The 15,328-nt window shown below is 45.5% G+C and overlaps 1 pseudogene; it reads right to left on the bottom strand.

Moving 5' to 3' along the window:
* Positions 1-2,978: 2,978 nt before the first annotated feature.
* LOC123083505 (F-box protein At1g47340-like) lies at positions 2,979-4,235 on the bottom strand (annotated as a pseudogene).
* Positions 4,236-15,328: the final 11,093 nt, after the last annotated feature.

Genomic DNA, 15,328 nt, shown 5'->3' with positions numbered 1-15,328 from the left:
GCAAATGTCGACAAACTTCATGATTCCAAAATAATATGCTTATCAAAGGTGATGTCCTTACCCATCAATCACCACATCTATTTATGTTTGACTTTAGGCCATATTTAAACTGAACCCAGCTGTGGTCGAGATCAGAGCAAGGTACAAAGAGAGGGGTGAACTTTTCAAATATGCAGGCAAATCGAGAAAGTAGATTCTGCTCTAATCATTTTTCCGCTTGTTGTTATCAAAATATTACCACCGTTCTCCCCTCTCCTTCTAACTAATTCTAAATAAAGGGCTTTACTAAGATCTACTCTGTATTCTACACACTCTCTTGCGCTGGACTGCGGATAATCCATTGCTGTGACATGACAATTCTTTTCTCTACAAGGGAACTCCGGAAATTCAGAAAGGAGCTTCTGCTACAAGGAGGTGCCTTCTCACGAGGTAGGAAACGCCTCAGCCAAATGGATGCCTGGTCAAAAGCTTGTGACACCGCAAACTTGTTCATCCATGATGGGACACTACCAGTAAGCAGAGCAAGCCAGCGCTGAAATAGAGCAAGCCAACAAGCAATGAATCAGGCGACCATGGTTCTGGAAAGGGGAGCCAGCCCAAAGATTAGTGGCAGAATTCAGAAGGGTCAAGCATACAGTGAAGTATGTGCACAAAATTCAGAAGAAGATGTAGTGAACTAGTTCAAGCATGCAGGCAACATTGGTGGTGGTGGTGGAAGTAGCAGCAGCAGGTGGAGGCTAATGCCATTTCTGTTGGTGTTCACCATTGTTGTTTAGGTGTGTGTGCGTCATGTTTATTTCCAGTTCATCCATGTAGTTGAAGCTGCGGCATGTGTCAGTCTGTGAGGAGTTGTGTTCATGTGCACAATGCAAAGCTAAATGGTTTGTGATTAGTTAGCCGCATGTGTCAGTCTGTGAGGAGTCCGGCCGGCCGAGTTGTGTAGCAGACCAGAGATGGAGAAAGAAGCGGGCGCGGGAAGTTGCGGCATGCACCAAGTGAGCGCTTATCCATCTGCAGAAACTTGGAAGTGACTCAAAGTCTGTACGTGTGAGCAGTTAGTGGAGAGATTAGTGGGTCAAGCCGTTAGTGGCTTGACCGGTGCGTTTGCATGCTAGCTAGTGCGTGTGTTGGCTGCTCTATTTAATCCCGTGTAATCCAGTTCATTCGGTGTGTGAAGAAATACAGAAAAAGGCCCAAGTGTGCGTGGTGCCAAGTTCGTGAGTGTCTCTTCTACCTCCTGTCGTCCGTGTGTGTTTCTCTTGGGCAGAGAGTACAATCTCACAACCTAGTACCCGCTACAATAAGCGATATACATGCATGATGTACAAATATATGTTGGCGTACACGACCATGAATTGCTCAACTGAATGATAATCTAGCTAAAACAAAACCATTCTACATACGATGAACAGGAGTGCTACGCATTCAGGAAGACTCATGATTAATGCACAGTAGCAAACTGAATAATCTAGCCCATCGGCTAATGATTTCTTGCCACTGTTAACCATTAGTACAACTTAATTACATTCAGTGTTTGGCAGAATAATTAGAGGACACAAACAAAGGAAGCTAGCAAATGCTGCTATTTGTTACTAGTGTGCACGTGCCTTGACAAGAGAGGAGCAGCTTTAGAAACAGAAACTTGGATTGAAATCACTGGAATAATCCGATCTGCTTCTGCCGCACTGCTGCCACACCTATGAAATGGAGCCAGGGAATGTTTCTCCTCTCTAAGGAATGAACTATTTGTTGCCCATCGTCTTCATACTGTCTGCAGGGTCCTTTCCTTCAGGCAGCTTTTTTGCCTCTTTACCAAACCATGAAGCACTAGCAACATTATGATTTGTCTTGCTTTCCTAAAGATAATTTTTACAACCTTACCGGTTTCCATGGTAGTTTGTACAGACATTATGACTTTCATTTTTGACAGAATTTTGGAGTCTGTCAATGTACACAACGGTTTTCCTTGCTTACCAGGTACCGGTTCGATGCATACAGCCTCAAGGCATATCGACACTGCATTACCAAGGTTACAATATATGGCTGCTTAGACGCACAACGCTAAGGCCTTGTACAATGGGAGGTGCTTAGGGGAAGTGCTTAGAGAAATAAACCAGACTTTTCTTAAGCACCGGTGCTTATTTGTACAGGGTAGACGCTTAACTAAGCGTCTCTTCTGTAGAAATAGGCACCGGTGCTTCAGAAAAACTCGGTTTATTTTTCTAAGCACCTTCCTAAGCATCTCCCATTGTACAAGGCCTAAGCGTCTAAACCAACGGACAAGCCTATATGTCATGGTCACTACATATCTAACATAGTAAATGCCAAAATCCTATTTGCATATGTGTAACACAAGTTTATATGACAATACCTTCGGTTTATCATCTGAAACAACAAAAACGGACCAAACGTTACCTACAGTTATTTTAATTTACTGACATTGATGCAATTTCACTGTGATTAACAGATCCAAGGCTGTACTGAATTCATTAGCTAAGGCAAACATATATAAAAAGAACTTGCTCAAAGGCAGTTTTTTACCTAAATATTGAATAAATAAGGTCAACTAGACATGGCACTGGTAACCAGTCTGGTTGAAACTTTTAGTAGTACACTAGAAGGTTAATAATATGCACTAGGATTTAGGATAATCATAATCTGATTGTTATGGACAAGAAGGCCGATTATATCAGTATAATATTGCCCAACGAAACAAATACATGCATGTCCAGATTACAATCTTCTTTCAAAATGTTCTTGGAGGAAGGACAAAAACAAGAGTAACAATGTTCTTCTGAAATGAGATTATGCTTAATCTGTAGGTCATTTGCCCTTAATTGGAAATCATGCAAGCATGAACATAAGCACCAGCAAATTGAGCGGCATGATTCAAGCAGATTACAAAGTACCGGACAAATACTTTAGCCGACAGGAGAGCCAATTCTTGGGGGAAGAACAAGCGCAGTTTGAAGGTAACACTACTGCCCATCTGCATCTGGTAATGATTCTGCGAACAGGGGAACATAGGGTAGAAACTGTTGTGTATTGCTTTTCTCAAGATTAATGATACAGCCAACTTTCTGATGTCGCATAACGTACGCTACCAAGGTATCACCTCCAGATGAAACCAGGAAAATGGTGTCGCAATCAGGATGGAACTCAGCCACCAAGTACTTCTTCCCGGTCATGCTCATAAGCTAATTGATGCTGGCAGTATGCTTCAGGACCAATTCTTTACTATCACGATCCTTGAGGCACCAGAGTTCTATCTCAGAAAGTATGATGTTATTGTTATCATCAACAGAAGCTATAGCATAGTGTAAGCACCCCTGCGACGACCCAATCGTACCAAATCTCGAACCATACGGCACGCGGATAGTCTCCCACACTTTCCCCTCCATGTTCACTCCCACCACCACCATAACATACTCGTTAATGTACCTCGGGTTGCCAATCACGTACATCATACCACCTACAAAGACACATTTACTACAGAAGAACAGTGCAACTTTCTCAACCAGCGCAACATCCTTGCGACTCCAGGCTCCTGTGTGCGACGAGTAGATGGTCACTGCTGTCATGTGATTTTCCACATAGGCCTCCTCAAAACTAAGAACGTGAAATCTGGATGAGACCGTTGGATCGAAAGCCAGACCTGCGATATGGCAATATTTGTTCGCCGGCACCTGCGGTTGAGGGGGCAGCTCCACCCACCTCCGAGTGGCAGGATTGCACACCACAAAACGGGAAGCACCCCCTGCCCAATTCGCCATCCTCTTGTCGCAGCCGCGGTAGAGAAGGAGGCCATTGCAGGAGCCCAGCTGGACCATGTACTTGTACTTGTTAGGCTGCAGGCAAGGGTCGAGCGGGGCTGCGGCGCCGGAGACGCTGGCGAAGTGGTGGCGATGCCCGCTGCCGTCGGTGGTAAAGTAGAGGAATCCAGCGAGGGTTTGGGGTAGCTTGTTGCGGTTGGCGGGGTCGGTGATGAGGTCGCGCCAGGACACGGACACGCACTTGAAGCGGTGGAGGGATCTGGCGGGGAGACGGGAGAAGATCTCTAGGATGAGGTCGTCCATGAAGAGGTTGGATGTCGCCCCCGGATGGCTGTTAAGCGTCGGCTTGGTGTTCCTCTCCATGCTCCCCTCCGTCTCCGTCTCCGCCTCCATGGAACTGGGTACAGGGGCAGGATCAGGGTCAGGTGGGATCGATCTATCAATGGAAAATCTGGCAGAGGAAAATCGAGTTGAGTGGTCGGCGGTGATCTCTGCCGTGGGGAGTCTGATCGGAGCCGATCACGATGCCTAACGGAGACGCGCGTGTACGGCAGCGGTTGGCTTCTTTGAGGCAGACCCTGACACCCTGATCAATGTGTGTTTATTAGAGGAAAAAAAGCCCTTCGCACCAAAATTTCTCAGGCCCACTTAAACGGGCCCTCGGTTAGGTACAAGCATGGTTAACTACGTAAATGTGCTAATAGTCCACTTAAATGTGCTAATAGTCCACCAAATCGAATACACAGGGAAGTGCATAGTCAACAGGGAAGTGCATTCAGATCTCAAACGATGGTACCCATCATCCAGCTAGATCAGACCAAGTCATTTTTTTCCCTGTGTATTCACAGGGAAGTGCATTCAGATCTCAAACGATGGTACCCATCATCCAGCTAGATCAGAACGATCCAATGACCAAGGCATTTTTTTTCCGACAAAAGGTAATATATCCACTTGAATTCGTTCAGTTGATACCTAGGCAGCATCATAGGACAGGTGCAGAAATAATCAATTGATAACTAAAGTTGCATTTTCACTTACACAAGTTCTCCCAAAATGAGGTCTGAAAATAATAAGCTGGCAGTGCTCACGAGTTAAGGAAAAATGCATGGACTGTACTTCGGTCAGTGGCTGAAACAAGCAGAAATAAGGTTGCACTCGTTCTCCTACTGTGAAATAAGATAGCAAACAGAGTTGTTATGCATTACAGGGAATGAAGCTGAAAAGTTTCATCAAAAGCGAATGAAACTTCACACTGCATGTGCTTTAGACAAAAGGCAGGGTGGAACAACTTTTCTGTTTTAGTTTACAAACAAGAGCATCCCTATACGGAAAAGGTGTTTCCCCAGCTTTATGTTATATAAAGAAACCATCACCCATCAAAGAACATCTGTTGGGGCGAACAACACATCAAGCCCAAAAGAAAATAAAAAGAAAGAACGAGAAACTAATACCAACAACGGCAACTTGACGTAAAGCGGATGACTTGCCCCCGCTGCGCTCTCCGGAGTTGTCCCATCACCCTCCTAGACTCCGGACCTCCGCATACCAAGCAGCACCTCCGAGAAGGAATGGGACGATTACGACCCTGCTGCCCGGACATGTCCTAGGGTTTTCTCAGCATGTGGAGAGGATTGGGGAATGCCTACATCCGACGCCCTCAAGGAAGGAATGGTGGCACCCGCAAGGCGTCACCGCGTCGGTGCCGGATGAGCCTGCAGGGATTTTTCCCAAACCCAAAACACCACTACCCGGCCGATCCGAAGCCTTCGGCCAGTTAGCCACCCACCAACGTGCACCACCACGGACTTGACGCCACCCACATCGTCTCAAAGAGATCGCCACCGCGGGGCATATAGGAAGGGATGAAGGAAGTGGGAGCGGCAGCACCGAAGCTGCGCGGGAGGGAACTACCGCCTCCGCCATCATGCGGGAGGCCATAGCCTCCGGCACCGTCGCGGTAGCCAACCGGACACGGCAGCAGGGGCATACCATGCCACCCTGGGTAAGCCGGGCCGAGATCGGGCCCGTAAAGCGACCACCGCTACGCTGCAGCAAGCCGTCGACAGCGCGACCACCACCAAGTATCCCGACGCAACCCCGCCGCCTCGAGGGAGCAACGTCGCCGACAGAAGAGCCGACGGCCCGCCCAGGCCCATATCTAGGCCGAGCGGGCGCCGCTAGCCCACACCGCCGAGCACCCCGCCGCCAATGACGGTGTCGTCGTGCAGCAGATCCCCCACGCCAGCGGCAAGGTGTCCCGCCGCTACGCCAGACCGCCTCCACCTGGGAGCAGGAAGAGCAGAGCTCAAGTCAGAGCAGGAAGAGCAGACCACCTCCGACCCGCCTAGGAACAGCTCCGAGAGGGGAAAAGTCGGGGGGCCACCGCCACCGGTGCTGCCCAGGCCTAGCCCCACGACAATGGAGGGAAAAGGGGTTGGTGGAGGACTCGGGGAGAAGGGTTGGAGGCGCGGCCGGCCGCCCGAGGGGGGCGACACGGTCGTGCAAGAGAGAGGGGTCCCACCTTAGTTCACTCCAATAGTGCTTTGGAGAAGACAATTGGTATCAACCGAAACTAAAGAACTATCAAAGGAACTTCGGCAAATCAGGGTTGCAAAGCATCAGCAGAAACACCCATGACCATTCAGCAGCCAGGGTTGAAAAAAAAAACTATATAAAAACATAAATATCTTAAGGACAACGCTAACACCCACACGTGTGGTGGGAGCCAAACCCGCCCACACGCCCTATAACATACATAATACGTCATGTCATCGCATGCATGCACTACTAGGGAAAAGCCTATACACAGAATCTTACCAGCAGCGCTCCTCAAAATACGACGCTACTGCTATTTAGCAGCAACGCGTGATAGCAAAACGCGCTGCTGAAAGGAAAATAGCAGTAGCGCGTCCACACAAAACCGCGCTACTGCTCTAATTGCCATGACCTCGCCACCCAACTAGTTATAGCAGTAGCGTCCTATACTGAACCGTGCTACTGCTATAGAAGTTAGCAGCAGCGCGCTTCTAAGAAAATCGCTACTGCTAAGATCAGCCCACAAGTTTAGTCCCACCTTGCTCCGCGAACAGGGTGTTTACCACCTTAAATATGTTACTTCCGAAAGTATCACAACCAGTTGGTCTTCACTGAACTTTATGTGTAAAATTTGTGGCCGCAATATGAGTCCTCTCCAGTTCCTACTAGAGAGGACTCATATTGACAATTCAGATTGTACACAAAAAGATCATTGATGGCCAATGTATTTTTGCATTGACGTATTTTTTGTATACTTACACTTAGCAGTAGCGCTTTATCTGCAAAGCGCTACTGGTAGGCCAACTTAGCAGTAGCGTATAACAATGCACAGCGCTACTGCTAGTCCTATTAGCTGTAGCGCATTTTGGTAAACGCGCTACAACTATCATTACCTTATCCCCACGTACGCGCACGACCGTCGACCCTCTCTCTCACTCACACTCTCACTCTTGCTCGCGCACCGATAACCGTCGTCATGCGTCGCCGCCGCCGCCGCCGCCGAGGTAGTCCCCTCCTTCCGTCCCTCCTCCCTCCTCCTCGCACGTCCTCCCTCGGCCTGCAGCCGCCCCTCCCTCCTCCGCCGCCGCCCTCCTCCCTCCGCCTGCGGCCGCCCCTCCTCCCTCCTCCGTCGGCAGCCCTCCTCCCACCGCCCTCGACCTCACCGCCGCCACCCGAGCCCACCCAGCACCGCCGCCTCCCGATCCCGCACTCGCCGCCCCTACCTCTCCGTCGCCCCCACCCCCTTTCTCTCTGCTTAGTTAGTACTAGATGTTGTTTAGTAGTAGTAGATGTTAATTTAGGGTTCATAGATAATGAGTTTTAGTAGTAGTAGATGTTAATTACTAGTAGTGATGGTACTAGTTAACTAGAGCAGTATGATTAATAGTAGTTGTAGTTGAACTACTTTAGTTGTAGTTGAACTAGTTTAGTAAGTAAATTAATAAACTAGTTGAACTAGTTGAATTAATAGAACTAATGTATTTTTAGTAAGATAATTAATATAACTAGTTGAACTACTTTAGTTTTAGAAAGAACTAGTTTTTTTTCTATTTATATTAAGGTTATATTTAGTAAGAACTAGTTGAATTAATAAAACTAGTTGAACATGTCATATTTGTTTTTATTTTTTAGTTTAAGCAATTATTCGGGATGTATTAGTGATAACTTATACGGTTTTTGCTTTTGCAGAAATCAAGGAGCCCCTCCATCATCCCCGCCGTCGTCCCCGTCACCGACCCCCTCCGATATCGAGGTGAGACCAGCCAAATATCCATGTATATCTTTTGTTGCTCAAATAGGATATGTGGTTGCCCAAGTGGCCGTTCATGTTCAGTTTACACCTACGAGTGGCCTATGTTTTGCCAGAGTGTTGATTAATTTCCATTCCGGCAAATTTCAGGCGCTCGATATGTCCTTTTAGCAAGGTCATGCCGGATTTTTCCGTGAATTCTGGCATGACTTGTGCTAGAATATGCAGGAAATATCGAGTGGCCTGGATTTTCTCGAAAAATAATGATCTAATTTAGGTTTTTTAGTACATATATTTAATTGTACAAGTTTAATCTTTGAATTATGAACGTAGGAAATGTCGTACTCGAACGACGACAGTCTCCTGGGGGAGTGCAGCTGGTGCCACGACGATCGAGGTATGTGCGACAGGTTCGTTGAGCTGGACGAAGATCGGCGCTTCAGTATTAAGCTCGAGGAGACCTTCGATGTTGAAACGGTGCGCAACAACGACAAGAGTTTTTTTCGTAATTAAGCATGACTTAAACTATTTCAACGTCTAATTTTCATCTTTTACAATTCGACTAGCTTATCCCATGCCATGCAAGACGCTATGTCTTGGAGAGGATGGGTTTTGAAGACCATGAAAATTTTGAAACAAAGAAAATACACCTAAGGACCCATCATGATATGGATTTTGAAGTAAATCTGTACAATGCTCAGAGCGTAACCCATTTTGGTTGCCAAAATTGGGAAGCACTTTGCAAAATGTATGGTTTTTATGAGGGTATGATTGTCACCATGGATCTTGGTGATCCTGACATCGAGCAAGACAATATGGACATTTGGGTCCTTGTTGATACGCTTCCGATTCTACCGCAATGTGAGTTTCTCAAACATAGTTATTAACTAATTTATATTGTTTATTTCAAAATAGTTGAACTATTTCATTGACACTTATTTGAATCTTCAAAGAATGTGCAGAAGATGGTAGACAAAACCCACTACACTGATGGCTCCGAATTAACTTATAAGGAGAAAAGTCATCTGATTGCTTATTGTACTTTTCTTGAGAATTACAACACCTATTATCGAACTCCTCCAAATTATGGTGAATACGTGCCACTAGTGCACGTGTTGAACCACTATAACTTCTATGGAGATACCCTGGTAAGATTTTTTACTATTACGACATCCGTGCATCTTTTGCATACTTCTAAAACTAGTACATCATTGCTAACTACGAAGTTATTACTATGTTTTTCAACAGAAAATCCCGATGGATTGTGTGCCTCATCTGATGTATCAGAATGGTCGCCTTGCAGTTCTGAACATACAGCCAGGTCAATCTAAGGAGCTCACCTGTGCATATCGGATTTCTAAAACCGGTGAACACATGCTAATCAAAGAATGGAAAAATGTTTGGACATTCGCAAGGAGGTTCTTGGAAGTAACATTAAGCGAAAGGCAAGAATTGGAGATAGGATAATCTCCATTCTCCATAATGGAGAGTCAGGGGCTATCTTGTTTTTTGCTATTTTACCTTAAAATATAGTAGGTCTAGAGAATGTAGTAGGTCCTATGAGGTACAATATGTTTATTATGTGATACAATGTGTTAGAGTTGATGATGAGGAGTACTTGTGATTACGACTAGTGACCAATTTGCTATGTGATGTCTCATTGATGAAAACGATGATCTTGAGGAGGTGTTATATGACAATGATGTATTATGATGATAAGTTGTTAATGATATGATAATGATGATGATATTTATTATATCATTGGGTGAAAGAACCGCGTATTAGTTTCAAATGGATGTCCATCCACTTGAAACTAGTCCACGGTTCTTTCACCCCGTGATGTAATAACTCATTATGATATAAAAATAATCTGTAAATTCCTGTTGTATGAAAACTTGTGTAAAGGTGTATGAAATACAATATGAAATAAAAAAGAAGTAAAATACTAAATAATATTAGTAGCGCGGGCATGGAGGAGCGCTACTACTAATTACTAGCAGCGCTGCTCTGGGGAAGCGATACTACTAGATCAATTTAGCAGTAGCGCAGGTCCAGGCATGCTACTGCTAAGCTTTAGCTGTAGCGCCTTATCAGTAGCGCTCCTGGCCGCGCTACTGATAGGCCTAAAACCCGCGCTGCTGTTAGGTTTTTCCCTAGTAGTGATGCATGGGGAAATCTTTTTGGATTTTCAGTTTTTAAAATGTTTTATCTCTTAAATGAAAAATCCGATTGAAGATCCGTTTTCACCATTCAATCCTTCGCGACGAGATCTTCAAAACTAGATCTCATATCAATATATTTTGATGAATTTTTTTGGTTAAAAGTTGCCATGTCTATTGCACATGAATTGCCATGATGTTTACACTAAAGTTGCCATGTTATGTTTCAGCTATTTTCTTCTATATTAAAAAGTAAATTTTGATATATTATAAAATGAAGAATTAAGAAACTAGACTTGCCATGCACCATAAACTAAAATTGCCATGATACAAGCACTTAAAATTGCCATGGTTCATGCAAAAAAATATTTTCATGGTCAAAGTACTGGAATTGCCATCATCAAAAACTAAAATTGCCATGATCTACAAACTAAAATTGTCACATGGAAACTTTAGTTTAAGCACCATGGCAACTACAGTGTAAACATCATGGCAACTTTTGGGCAAAAAAAATTCCGTCGAAATATATCAACGTGGAGTCTAGTTTTGAAGATCTCGTCGAGATGGATTTAATGGTAAAAATGGATTTTTAATTCGCTTTTTTAATTAGGAGATAAAACATTTTTAAGCCAAAAACCAAAAAGATTTCTGTTGATGTCATCTGTTCATACGTGGCTAAATGAGTGGTGATGGAGGCGTGTGGGTGATATGCAAACGCCCACATGTGTGGGCGTTAGTTTTTCTGTATCTTAATAAACAAGATAGTTTAAGTTGGGGCTTTATTTCGATCTGCCGAGCCTTCGTACTTGTTGCATCAGCATATTAGTTTTGTCCCCCAGAGCACACTTAGCCAGCTTGGCGGAAGCAAATTAATAGTACAGGTGGGCCGAATAGTTCGGCAGGTAGCAGTGGTGGCTTTGGTGGTGGCAGGTAGTAAGCAATAGCGGTCCACGAGAGTGGCCAAGCATGCTTCAACAGGGTAGTGCATTCAGATCTCCATTCTTGATGCAAACAATGGTAATCATCAGGCCGCTAGATCAAATTGCCCCAACGGGGAAGCCAAAATATTCAACTGCATACTTTAACATAAAACGAAACCGTATCACAAATGTTTGGAAGAAATCATCAATCCCAGAGAGTTGTTACATCAGTCCACAAACAATTTCTTGAATTAGTAACTAGTGAATAATACTACAGAACAGAGCATAGTGTGCATTCACCAAAGCCTTCATATTTTTTGTATCTTGAGATATACCCACGCCGGAGCCCGCCTAGCCAGTTTGGTGGAAGATAGATATATTTTCAAATGACTGAGCAATTTTCTCTCAGGGGTAAATTGGATCATACATGCAAATACCAAATACTCCTTATTCCTTAAGCGAGTATCTTGAATCTAGTAAGGGTATTCATCCGATCTGCCAAAGTCTACATAACTTTTGTTTCTACACATCCATTCCCAGAGCCCATTTAATGTGTGCGCATGTTGGCGTTTTGTAATTCACTCCCGAGAGAAACCTAGCCAAGAAACCAAGAAAGGCATCAAGCACAGTGGCCAAGCGGGATTCAACGGAGACGTGGATTCAGGTCTCCATTCTTGAGGATAATCATCAGGCTTGGCATCTCAGTGCACCACCATACCTGAATAGCAAAGTGTCAAGTGCCTCGGATTAAGCATTTTTTTATTGCTAAATGCTTCTAACAGTCAGGCCTTGGAAAGGCCCTCTCCCGAAGGTTAGTCTTCCTAACCTTATTATTTTCGATTTAATTTCGCCGGAATCGTGGATTGTAGTAAACAGAAAGAAGAATGCCCGCCGGACGGGGGCTAGATCGGTGCCGGCGGTGGGCGCGCCGGTCACGCCCGGAAATCCGGCCGTCGGGATCGCTGCAGGGGAGCTCCTATTCAGCACCTTCAGCGCCGCGCAAGCTAACCGGCGCCCGCAAGCAGCAGCTGGATGGACCGGCCCACATTCGCGCGGCGCGAAAAAAGACGACCAAAAACAAAGCTCTCGATCGGGATCAATCTCACACCCTCGTGCTTACAAACAGAGCGGGCTAACCACTTATACCAGGTAAAGTCCGGTGATTCTTCACAGCGCGGGGACTTTAAAGAATAGAAACGTTGACAAAGAATAGAAACGTTCACACACTTCTAATTTCTTATTACACTGTAGCGTTTACATTTTCCAATTATTTGAAAACATGTGCACATATTACAAATAGAGTTCATGCACATGCAAAAAAAAGTTCACCAAATCGAAAAAGTTCATGTATTCAAAAAAGTTCACAAATTCAAAGGAGTTCATCAATTTTCAAAAACAAATCATCGAACAATGAAATTAGTTCATCGATTAGAATTAAAAAAGTTCAGCAAATTTGAAAAAAGTTCATCGGATTTGGAAAAAGTTCACCTAAATTGAAAAAGTTCATCAATTTTGAAAAAACTTAATCAATTTCGAAAGAAGTTCATCAATTTTTTAAAAAAGATCATCAATTTTCAGAAAAAGTTCACAAAAATGAAAAAGTTCATCAAATTTGAAAAATAAGTTCATCGATTTTGAAAAAGCTTCATAGATTTGAAAAAAGGTTCACGAGTTTCAAAAAAATGAGTTCATGGATTTTGAAAACAAGTTCATCTATTTGAAGAAGACAATTACGAACTTGGAAAAATAAAGAAGAAAAGGACAGGAAAAGGGGAAAAAGGAAAAAAGGAAAAAGAAGAGCAGCCATGGGGCTACCTCCAACAGGCGCGGGGCCACCTCCAGCCGCGGCCGGTTGCGTGGCATGCGCGGGTTCGCTGACGGTTGCGCGGGCGTGCGACGCTGCTGTCGGCTCTAACGCGTTAGCCTGCACCGATCCCGGTGCAGATTGCCTGCGCTGCTGCTCCTGCAACGATCCCGAGGCGGATCCGGCGAGTTCCAAGGCTGATTTGCTCCCCGTGTCACGACACATGAAATATGGTACTTTGGAGGTGATTTGTGCATCATTTTCTTCGCTGTTGTTGCTGCTGTTTTCTCCTGCAACATCACAAAGCTCATGGGTACATTTAGGAGGGTTAGTCATCAATTGATCAGCACAATTACTTTCTCCCCCGTGATCAACGCCGGAGAGATGAGATGGCAAAAGAAGGATTTCTTTGCGAAGTAAAGCGCCGGCATTTGGATGAAGATCAGCAAAAGGAAATTTGGTTTCATCAAATATGATATCGCGAGAAATATAGACACGACCAGTGGAGATGTCAAGGCACTTGACACCTTTGTGAAGTGGATTATACCCAAGAAAAGCACATTGCTTTGATCGAAACATGAGTTTGCGATTGTTGTATGGACGGAGATTAGGCCAACAGGCACACCCAAACACACGAAGTGATTTGTAGTCGGGTTTAACATGTAGTAGCTTTTCTGTTGAAGTTTCATTATTGATGACACGACTAGGAAGCATGTTGATAATGTGGATAGCCGCAAGAAAAGCTTCGTCCCAAAACTTAAGGGGCATAGAGGCGCCAGCTAAGAGAGCGAGTCCTACCTCCAAAATGTGTCTGTGCTTACGTTCTGCCGAACCGTTTTGTTGGTGAGCGTGGGGACATGACACGTGATGGGAGATGCCAAGACTTTGGAAGAAAGAGTTTAACTTTTTGTACTCTCCCCCCCAGTCTGATTGAACAGCAATGATCTTGCTGTCAAACTTGCGCTCAACAAGAGCTTGAAAGTTTTGGAAAATTTGAAAGACCTCGGATCTTTTCTTAAGAAGATAAATCCAAGAGTATTTACTATAGTCATCAATAAAGCTTACGTAATATGTGTGTCGACCAACGGAGCTAGGGGCAGGACCCCAAACATCAAAGAAAATTAATTGCAAAGGTTTTGTAGACACACTATTTGATATTGGATATGGTAACTGATGGCTCTTAGCACGTTGACATGAATCACAAACGGTTTCAAGATTACGCTCACCAACAAACGGGAGTTTATTTTTCCTAAGCAAGCTTTCAACTAAAGAAAAAGAGGCATGTCCTAATCGATCATGCCATCGTGTTGACGAAAGTTTGGCAACACCATAGGCATGTTTATTGAATCTTCGACGCTCCGGAAGCAACGGGTAGAGTCCTCGGACGCATCTACCTCGATAAAGCACTTTCTTCGTTGCCTGATCCTTGATCAAAAAGAAGAACGGATGAAACTCGAGGAATACATGATTGTCAATGGCAATTCTATGAACGGAGAGAAGATTCATACTAGCACTAGGGACATGCAAAAATTTTCTAAGATGAAGTTTGCGATGGGGAGTTTTAATAATTGTATGACCAACGTGACGAATCCTCATACCTGCACCACTAGCAGTGTGGATTTGGTCCTTGCCGCGGTATTTTTCCCGCGTGGTCACCTTCTCAAGTTCGCTGGTGATGTGCTCGGTGGCGCCGCTGTCGACGTACCAGTTGGTGTCGACGCCGTAGGAGCCGTCCGCAGCAGCAGCCACCTTGTCCTCATCCTGGGAGTCATCATCATCCTCATCATAGCGGTACCAGCAGTCCCGAGCGGTGTGCCCGAGCTTGCCACATATCTGGCAGCGTGGCGCATCGGGGCGTGCTCGGTTGGAGCCGCGGCCACCACCGCCGCCACGTCCCCGGGAGTTGGTGGAGGGGGAACGGCCGGTCCGAGGGGTGGTGTTGTTGGAGGAGGTGCCGCCGCTACCCGAGCGGTTCTTGCCGCCTGGAGGTCCGCCGCGGCGGCCGCCGCGGCCACGAGAGGCAGCGTTCGCAGAAGACTTGAAACCGCCCGAACCCTGATAGAGTGCCATGCGCTGATCAAAATTACTTAGCATGGTGAACAACTCATCTAGGGTAACAGGGGAGGTGCGGGCATCAAGGGCCGACACCAGAGGCTGGTACTCCATGTCCAGCGCGTGGATGATGTAGGAGACGATCTCGTCGTCTTGCAGCGGCTTGCCAGCCGCGGCGAGTTCGTCGGCGAGGCCGCGCATGTGGGCGAAGAAGGTGGCGACCGACTAAGTCCCCTTCTGCGCATGCAGCAAAGCCGTGCGGATGTTGTTGACACGGCTAAGCGACTGCGAGGAGAACATGGCCGCCAGCGTGGTCCAGAGCGCGTGCGTCATGG

Source organism: Triticum aestivum, chromosome 4A, assembly GCF_018294505.1.
Source record: "Triticum aestivum cultivar Chinese Spring chromosome 4A, IWGSC CS RefSeq v2.1, whole genome shotgun sequence".
In the NCBI taxonomy this organism is placed as follows: domain Eukaryota; kingdom Viridiplantae; phylum Streptophyta; class Magnoliopsida; order Poales; family Poaceae; genus Triticum; species Triticum aestivum.
This window is presented reverse-complemented; position numbering and strand designations above follow the sequence as displayed.